Source organism: Cebidichthys violaceus, unplaced genomic scaffold (assembly GCF_023349555.1).
Source record: "Cebidichthys violaceus isolate CVI_PGR_0920_01 unplaced genomic scaffold, fCebVio1.0.p SCAF_17, whole genome shotgun sequence".
In the NCBI taxonomy this organism is placed as follows: domain Eukaryota; kingdom Metazoa; phylum Chordata; class Actinopteri; order Perciformes; family Stichaeidae; genus Cebidichthys; species Cebidichthys violaceus.
The window spans coordinates 446,508-456,507 of record NW_027176340.1 but is presented as its reverse complement, the minus strand read 5'-3'; positions in this window follow the sequence as shown (position 1 = coordinate 456,507).

Sequence of the window (10,000 nt, the reverse complement as noted above, 5' to 3'; positions counted from 1 at the left end):
TATTCTTGCAAAAGTCATAAAGTCTGCAGCCGCTGTAGTGAATAATAAAGACGGTAAGCAGCCTCTTGGTGGAGATAGACGGACCTCGTGGTGAGCTCACCTCGGGGAGTGTCTGCGGTTACGGCGTTAAACCTCTGCGCAAGGCTGCCTCTCTCACGGCGAGATATGTATCGCTCCTTGTTGATTCAAGCTCTTGTATTTTTAATCCCTGACACTCCGGGTGATGCCGTCGGTAAGCTGTGAGTGTGTGTGTGTGTGTGTGTGTGTGTGTGTGAGCTGTTGTCTTTGGCAACGTGGCCGACTTAGAGAAGGAGAGACGAAACACAATGAGTCGAGATGTTAACGCCATCCGGACTCCTGTACATGTAACACAAGAACACTTATATTATATATTATAAATTATATATGTTTTATAACTTAATAAAGTGAGTTACGGCACTTTGATGCTGGGAGTAACAACGTAAGAAATGGTACAGAATATGAAATGTAGTTTTAACCGTTGTTCTATTCTGCAGAAGTAAAGGTTTGACATTTCGGAGCAGCTATCTACTAGATGTCTATCTCCGATGTCTTTGACGCTTTGTCCACAACATGCTGCTCATTACGTCTCCCACATCTGTGTGTGTGTGTGTGTGTGTGTGTGTGTGTGTGTGTGTGTGTGTGTGTGTGTGTGTGTGTGTGTGTGTGTGCGCGCAGAATGTTTAAAAAACAGCAGTTGCGAAACGAATCGGACAGATTCACTGCAAATGGAAACAAAGGCTCGGACTCGGCTGCGATCAGATCTGATCCGATTCCGCGGCGTATCATCTGATAGCACACGGAGCCACCCAGAGATTCCACACAAGCCACATCTGCTCAGCACATGACCCCGCAGCCGCTTCCTAAGAGCCGGGATGAGGGCGATGCACAAGACATGAGGGATGAGGCCGAAGAGTCGGCCGTGTGGAGAGGAAGACGAGAACCGACGGCCTGACGCGGCTATCGGTTATTGATTCCTGGCGAATTTGTCTTGTGAGAGCGTTTTTCTTTTCTTTTCTTTTTTCAAGCTTGAACATGTGCGTCGGCGATCTCTTCCAGATGACGCTTTACATGACGATCATGTGACAGAGCTACGCAGCGTACCCACCCTGCATCCTCCGTGCCGATCCTTCTCGTGTCCTGGCGGCGTCCGATCTCCGCTACGACCTCCAGGAACCCATCGGTCTGACAGCGGGGCACATGTGCGCGGTCCTCCTGCACGTGTGCACTAATGAATTCATGCATTAACGACTCAGCGCCTGCTTGTGCGTATTTTTCTGTATCTGTGTCAGAGCGGAAACAGGTCCCCTCACTGCCAGTAAAGTCCCATTAATCACCCCTGCAGCCACGAGGCACGCCAGGCCGGCGGACGGGACCGCACGTCTGTAACCATACACCACAATGCCTCGCCGCTTATGAACATCGCCCGTCCTCCCATCGATCACGCATCTGGATCCCATTGTCTTATGCCCCGACATCAGACAGTCATCTGGAGCGCATGGGAGAGAACGGAGGGGGGAAGAAGGGCACTCCGATTACTGGTAGAGTGATTAATCATAACCATACTGGAAGCGGGATGAAGCAACGGCAGAGTTGGACCACAGGGCGGTATGGTAATGGCCGCCCCTCTGGGGTCGGGGTGTGGATGATACTGTAAGATCGAGGGGCCTGAGGCCAAGATGCCAACGTGAAGCCGGTATAAAAGGTTAAAGGGTTGGACCTGAACCGTAACCAGAGACGTTAAGGCAAATTAGCGCTTAGCATTAGCAGTCACAGCTCTGTTTCACATTAGCATAAGCAAGCTGTTGCTGCGTTAGAGTGATGCGGATCACCTGAGCCCCGAAGGTCCCGTTCCTGACTGTGTTCCTGGACGATATGATGACATTTATCGGCAAAACCGTATAAAGATGTCTATCTTTAAGAGTTCTTTCCTTATCGTTGCTATTGTGATGTTGAAATACCAGCAGCCGAATTGAACTGCAGTATTTACATCATTTGGTCACGTTGGAGCTGGAGGTTCAGACGGTTCTGTCTTTTGAGACGTCACAACATGCAGAACCTTCTTGTTCTGGAGGGTTCTTTGGGCGGCTGAGCGAGTAGACGCCTACATGCTCAGTCAGAACATCCTGCATGAAGCCAAGGAAAGAACAACTGAACATTCCTCAAACAACGTCATTCTGTTAGTTAGTTAGTTAGTTAGTTAGTTAGTTAGTTAGTTCTCTTTTCCAATAAATATGGAGCTGGCACCGTGCTATGATTGCACTGATAAGACGTATACAATAATTACAACTGTTGAGCATTCATGTGTTGGTCTAAACACAAAGCTGCAGGTGAATGATGCTTAAGAGAATGTTCTCTTTACATGAAGAAGAAGAAGAAGAAGAAGAAGAAGAAGAAGGTATGGAGAACAGGCATGCTGTGTGACAGAACGTGAAGATGAGAGAGACGGGGTGGTTACGTACTTCTTAATGGGATCCGTTTGTAGTTTTTTACTGAAGATGTAACGGGAGGTGAGACCATATGGATGTGGGTAATGAAGGAGTAGTATTCCCTGTACTCTATCGTGGAGCCATGTTCTGTTGTCCACATGCCAAAGTCTACATGGAGTACATTAAATCCTGAATTTGCATCAGCAAGACGGAGACACGAGAATGAGGAAGCAGCTGTACCTGCATTGTGCTCTCTATTCCCTCACTGACTCCTCCACAATGAGATAAAGGTGCAGCTCCATCCTCTCACCCTCACCAAGACGTCCTCTGGGCTTCAACCTCTAAATTCCTCTGGAGTTCACTCCGTGACGATCCTCTCGTAACGCGGCGGAGAAGGAGAGGAGCTGTTGAAAGGCGAAATGTTTAAAGAAGAGAATCAATAAAAGTCTCTTGTGGTTTGAGTGAGGCTCTCCAGATGCTGGACCACCGGACAAAACTCCATCTCCTTCTTCTTCAGCTCTGCTCACGACAACACCGGCCCACCTTCAGAAGAACTCACTCCAGAACATCTCACCCTCTCAGCCCCTGTGGGACCTCCAGTAACGAACCATTGCTGAGATGCTGCTTCACTTCATTTCAAATCAAAGAGAAGTATTAGCATCGAAATGTACTTAAAGTATAAAAATACTTCTCTTGCAAAAAAAGTATATTTCCTTCTGAAATGTAGTGAAGTAGACTTAAATGTACAATGTATATAATGATTATAATAAAGTTTAAGTTTGGGTTAGTTTGGCGACCCCTCCTACAGGTCTCCCCTCAACTCGAGTGACAATTTTGCGAGCATCGCTCCAACACCGATCACTCAGATCTGGGGTCAGAGGTCAGAGAAGACTTTTCAGGGGTCTCGTTAGTCTCGTTAGTCTCGTTAGTTGATTAAAATCTACCGGACCTGACCGAGAGTCTTCCACAGAGAACCAGCAGATGAACAGAACAGATGAACTTCAAACATCTCATGCTCTCTCTGATCTGTGGATTAAAGTAATTGATGCTGAGTTTTATGGGATGGACTGTGCTCTCAGTGTATGGAACATGTTCTCCGGCTGTGCGACGGCTTTGCCCGTAAGAATCTGGATGACTCATTACATCCCCCCCCCCCCCCCTTTTTAAACTCCAGCTCCGGTCAGACGGCCCCCCGCCCCTCCATCCCGCTCTGGCACCTCTCCTTCTGCCCCGTTCAGGGCGATAAGCCCCAATTATGACTGCCCTCGTCCACAGTTTACACACACACACACACACACACACACACACACACACACACACATGCAGAACTACATGTAAGTAAGCACACACACACACACACACACACACAGAGGTCTGATGGTCAGGTGCCCCAGACAGCGTTCCCCTGTGTGATTAGGCTTAGTGAGCCATCTCCTCTCTCCAACCTGTCGCCAGTAGCTCCGCCTGGCCTTAACACCCGGCCAGCCGGCAGCGCGACACACTGCTGTCTGTGTCCGTGTGTGTGTGCGCGAGAGAGACAGTGTGTGTGAGCATGCGTCCGCAGATCCAGGCGGTGTGTGTGTGTGTGTGTCAAATTTCTCTCTCACGTTGATCTACGCCGAGTGTGTGTCTGCTGTCTGCAACCCCTAAAGCTGTGTGGATTAGTGACAGGACCCCACCAGAGCATGACAAGGCTTTTGTCTCTGGAGCCCAGTGGTTTTATGGCTGAACACGCTCTTGTGTGTGTGTGTGTGTGTGTGTGTGTGTGTGTGTGTGTGTGTGTGTGTGTGTGCGCAGCTATGTGTGAGCGTATTTGAAGGCATGTTACCAGAAAAGTTATTTGTTGTCTTTATTTTACTTCTTAATCGCGGCGTGGAGGGTTATTGAAGTCGGCCTCGTGTGAGTGTGTTTATGGAGAGACGAGGAAGCTGCTGAGTCACCAGCTGTCACTCAGGCAGCAGCTAAGACCTCAATGAAAGAGACGGATTCTGCTCACTAAATTCAATTAATTACAGTTCATCCTTACATTTATGAGCAACTCAAGCTACACCCTGGAGGTAAAGCAAAAAAGGTCGAGAGGCGGTGGAGGTGGAGACCTGTCAATCACAAGGTAGTCCTCCCTAAATCATCCCCTGCTTCATGGTCTGTGTGACTCTAAATGGACCATCATGGACTAAATGAACATCATTCACTGCTCTCTCTCTCTCAGCTTTAGACCGGTCTAACCCTCTGTGCTGGTGTAAACAGAGCATTAGAGACGGCAGACGAGCCGAAGTAGGTTTCACTTCCGTTAGTTTGTCCTTGCTTGTTAAACAGACGTATGGTAAAGTATTGGCATTTCACCCCCAAACTGTTTTAATGCAGGTACAGTAACGAGCGTAGCTGCCATCAAATCCAGCATCCTTCACCTGGTTCACTGCGACGCCGCGGCAGATCTACTCGAGCTTCATGTGTGTTTGCATCTTATGTGTGTGTATTTGACAGAGCAGAGCTGCAGCGTGATAATAAATGATATCAAAACTTATCAATACTTCGATCTTTAATAATTTAGCATGAGGAACGTTCTTTTAAAGAGTAGAAACATGATGGTGAAAGTTGGCGGTCTCCGTGGAAGACGACCCGCTCCCAGAAGACATAAATGCCTTTTTCTTTTATAATATAGTTCTGAATATTATATTCAATCGCTGCCAATAAATCCCCCTGAACGCTACACACCGTTCCTCTAGCGCGGAGCGTTGTGTTGCCGTGTCCATGTGAGCGTTGGGGATCGGGGATCGTTGGGACGACGCTGTGGTTTTTCCGTGGAATTGTGATTCCGACTGGAAATACCAGAGCTCTGACCTCACGCAGCAAAGAGCCCCAACACTAAACCCTGTCTGCCATCTGATAGTCCAGCACACACACACACACACACACACACACACAGAGGTGTCCTGAGGAAAACCACAAAGACCAACGCGGTGAGTTGGGGCTGTAGGGGCACAGCTGATGATTAGTGCCAGTATTGAATACATATTCATGATATGTTGTTTAAAATACTAATACTTTTTTTTTTGTTGGAACTCCTAAATTATTTTTGTTCAGTGAAAGAGCAAAATTTGCAGACGATACTGCATGCTTTTGAAAAACATTTTATATATTTATTTTTTTATTATTATTTATTTATTTATTTTTAATTTAATTTTTTTAAATACATAAAGCAAAAGCAGCAAAAGACAGTGTTCCTGAGACAATAATTTATTTTTTGCTAACTAACATTTGATATCAGTCTTTATTTTTTATTTATCGATTTCATAATTCATAAAAATAAGAGGTGTGACGGGCTCGGCTGTGTCACAGTCATGTGACTGGCTGTGTTCATCCTCTGATCTATGTTCCATTACAGCAGCTCTGCAACCAAAATACCAGGTGCGCAATTCCAAGACACACAGCTGTGTGATAGAGCCTGGTTATTATCAATGTGTGTAAATAATTAGTAGTTGTTTATCATTTATTGCCTGGTTGAAGCGTCCCAAAAAATGAACATTAGCATCAGAATGTGAAGAGGTCACAGTCTTGACCTTACGTCAAAGACGTCTCTGTATTGTGTTGCAGAGACATGTATCTGCTTTAACCCATAACAACCCAAACCCATAAAGGAACATTATAGTTGATATAAAACATATGTTCCATACAGTGTATGTCTCAGTGGGCGTTTACGTGGAGATACTTTCCTCATTTGAAAACCAATCAACTCGGCCTATTTTTGGCTTGGTAACAAAGATATGACTTTTTATTTGATCAGTCAGCAAACTCCGGCTCTGTCGAGTGAAATCAATGCAGAGGTCACTTAAAACGTGCGTTCTCTCTAGTGTCCACCAGGGGGTGACTCCTCTGGTTGTATAGAAGTCTAGTCTAAAATGACTCTACTTCTCTCTTGATTTATTCCCTCAGTAAACATTGTAAACATGAGTTTATGGTCTCAATCTGTAGTTTACAGTCTTCTTCAAAAGGCCGTATTCCAAGATGGTGATATTGTTAAACTCCAGGCTTCATAACGTCGGTCCACAAACCGGTGGGCGACGTCACAATGACTACATCCACCTCTGATGGCTCTGTGGTCACGATGAGAGTTCAGGGTTGCAGAAGTTTGTTTATCGTAATAAATCCAAAGTTGCAGAAACAATAAAAATGACTGATAAATCAAACCATTGATCATTCTGTGTGCGCTGCTCTTATTCGTCATTGCAACAATGTGTCTCTTCTGAATTCTTCAGTTCTTGACTCTAAAGGTCTCTGCATTGTTAAGGAGAATAGTAATAGTAATAGTAACTAACAGAACAGTAACTGACTGTGTATGTGGCTGCATGTTGTAGCCAAAGAGGAGCAAATCCAGAGGTAAATCCCCGACCGAGCCGTCAGCGAGACGGCGAGAGGTTCAGCACCCTCAGAAAGCTGAGGAATGAACCAAATTAAACTCTGCTGTGAGCATGTGTGTGTGTGTGTGTGTGTGTGTGTGTGTGTGTGTGTGTGTGTGTGTGTGTGTGTGTGGGCGAAGCCCGGCAGACCGGAGCTGTCGGCTGTTGTTGTTTTCCCTCCGGCGCTGTGGTGATGCCTGGAATACCTAAGTAAAGCTCTGCGGCTGAAGGCAACCGTCTGATTTCCTGTCCACGGCAGGAATGGCTCTGATAAGTCCTCATCCCGAGGACCTGGACCCTCTCGGCACGTTGACCCGCACACGCTCCCTATCGGCCCTCTGCGACAGCGCCGGGCCCTCTTGTCGACAGGCACGTGGTCAAATTGGAGCTTTCAGCGCCGACAAACTCCACTTCTCTCACTTTTTTTTTTTTTCTTTTGGGAGGAAGCTGTTTTCACTGAGGAATAAACACATACATAGCTGTGGCTGCTGTCGCTAGAAACAGAGGAAGTCGCAGCCAGTAAATGTGGGGAAAGTGTGGGCCGACCAACACTCGAGGCAGCACCTATGTAGCCGACGCCTCCGAGGCCCACCCGCCTCCACCTCCACCTTCCCTCTCGCTCTCTTTCCCCTCATTGTGGAATGAGCAGTGTGTGTGTGTGTGTGTGTGTGTGTGTGTGTGTGTGTGTGTGTGTGTGTGTGTGTGTGTGAGACCCACATCGGATTTGTGTTTTTATCACTAACCGAACGGTGTAGGCGTCGGAAACCACGGAACCTACGCTGGTGACGCATGATAAATGAAGGGTCCTTAACTTTGCCCTCCAAAACATTTGCGTTACATCCGACAATCTCAGCGACTGAGTAGACCGGTGCACCAGGGGGTTCCGTGCCTCCATGTTTCCCTCCATAGAGCACTGCTAGTTGGAGTACTTCCGTCACTCTGGATTTGGCTTCACGTTGGGATGTGATGCAAGGAGACACTTTGAGATCCGATTGGAGCGTCTGAGACTGTGGGAACACCACTGGAATCACCTCCAAGTGTGGTTTGGCACACATTTACAAAAGTCCTATGTAATGTTGTTGTTTTTCATGCAGACTTTCAAAAATCAATCTCGCAATCTCGTTGTGCCAAAAAACTGATTTGGATTGTCAGTCTGAGACCCAAGAGGCCGGCCCATCAGTCTGTGAGAGGAGCCAGACGCTATGAATTGCACAAATGGAGATTAATGGTGCACATATTCTGACTGTCTCTCCTTTCTCGCATTCATAATGTTACATTTGGTTCTACGGGGGGAAAGGGATGAAAGTATCGTCTGAAAAATGTAGAAAAGAACATTTCATACACCTCAGCACACCTCAGCACACCTGGCCGCTCGCTGCACGATTGTCTGAATGTCGTGTTTCAGAAAGTTGGGTGCAGTCCTTAACTTCTCATTTTAACACATGATAAACTAAACGGTCGGGAAAGAACTCCAACGGTAAAAACAGCGTAGACCTGCCACATTCAGCAGGCAGCCAGACTTCAGCTCATCTCAATGAAACCTTCTTAACTTGGTCCAGACTGAGACAACTTTGATATGGATTGCTGTGGCATTGTGTGCAGACATTCATGGTCCCCAGAGAAAGACTTTGGTGATCCATGACCACCATGTTTGCCTTGACTGGCTGTAGATTCATAGTTTGATGAAGAAAGGCCTTGTTCAATGGGATATTGTATGTATTGGAGCCTTTATTTTGTGAAACTGTAAACACAAGTAAGCGCTGAAGTCTAGCTAATGTTAGGAAGCTAAGAGGACGCGTGGGAGAGCACGGGTTCACTCCTCAGAGCCAGTAAAGAAAGGCCTCATTATATCACATTTTCTGAACAGATTGTCTCCAGACCTCCTTGTTAATCTCGCAGAGTCGTTTTTGAGGTCTAATTATGATTTGATCAGATTCCAGCCAGCTATGCAGGGCTGTGTTTTGATTATTTCTGCGTCGGATGTCTGAGCGGAGACATCATCTCACTGTGGTGTGGGAGACATTTTTCTCTGGAGTCTATAAAACCTGCAGTGAAACTCGCCTCGCCCCGTCTGCAATCGTGACTGTAAAACAAGATGTCACCAGTGAGACTTTTCAGGACGAGAGTTTTTAACGGTCAAATCCTTGTTCCGGGTGGCATTTCTACACTCTGTGGCGACTGACTTTTTTTTTTTCCAGCCTTTGCGCCAGCTTTGAGTGTGTGCACATCGGTGGAAGTGTGTGGTCAGTGTTGGCTTCCTTGCTGAAAGCCAAAGCTCTTCCAAAGCCACAGACAAAGCCACAGCAGGTGGATGGGTAGCAGGGTGGAGGGTGGAGGGGGGTTACAGAGGGCTCAATGCCTCTCCTCATCACGCTCCTCGACTCCGAAGAAAAGGCTGATTAATCGGAGCCTAATAGGATGGAGGGGCAACACTCATCCTTCTACTGCTGCTGGACAGGCCTGCAGGACACCAGAAGGACAAAGTGAGGAGGACACAATGACGATCCTCAGTCCTGTCTAACACCGAATGAGGTATCTCTGCTTCTTTGATTTGAAGTGAAGGAGCATCAGACACTGTTCTGTTTGCATAAAAAGAAGAGAAAAAGAGACTGACTCCTCACCGCTAAATGACAAAGAATCGTTGCCTTATCACGAGTCCAGCAACCTCAGCAGTTATTCAGAGATGTGTTTCCGTCTCTGGACTCGGCACACCCGGCTTGAAACCCGGTATCCCGGCAAGTCCACGCTACGAGTGAAGCACACCCAAATCTCCAACCAAACCGTCGAGTCGGTCGAGTTGCATCGTGGATAAAGTTTTGACAAGGAAGAAGAATACGAGGAATAAAAACAGTTGGTATCTCTGGTTCTGCTGCATCGGGTTGGCTTTAAACTGTGCGTCATGTCCGACAGCATTGTAGGAGCGCCATGCTGGCTTGGCGGCGGTGGCTGTTGGTAACAGTCTCTCACGCCCCGCGGTGCTCGGAGGGAAACTTTGCAGATTTTCAACCGGCCTTTGTTTCACTGCAGTGTGGGTGGTATGTGCAAATAAACGGCATCCGGCTTCCCTCCATAATACTGGCAATATTCCACCGGACGGGAAATGCGCTTTGCGTCATCCGGCGGACCCTCGCCGCCACATGAGCAGCGGGGGGGGGG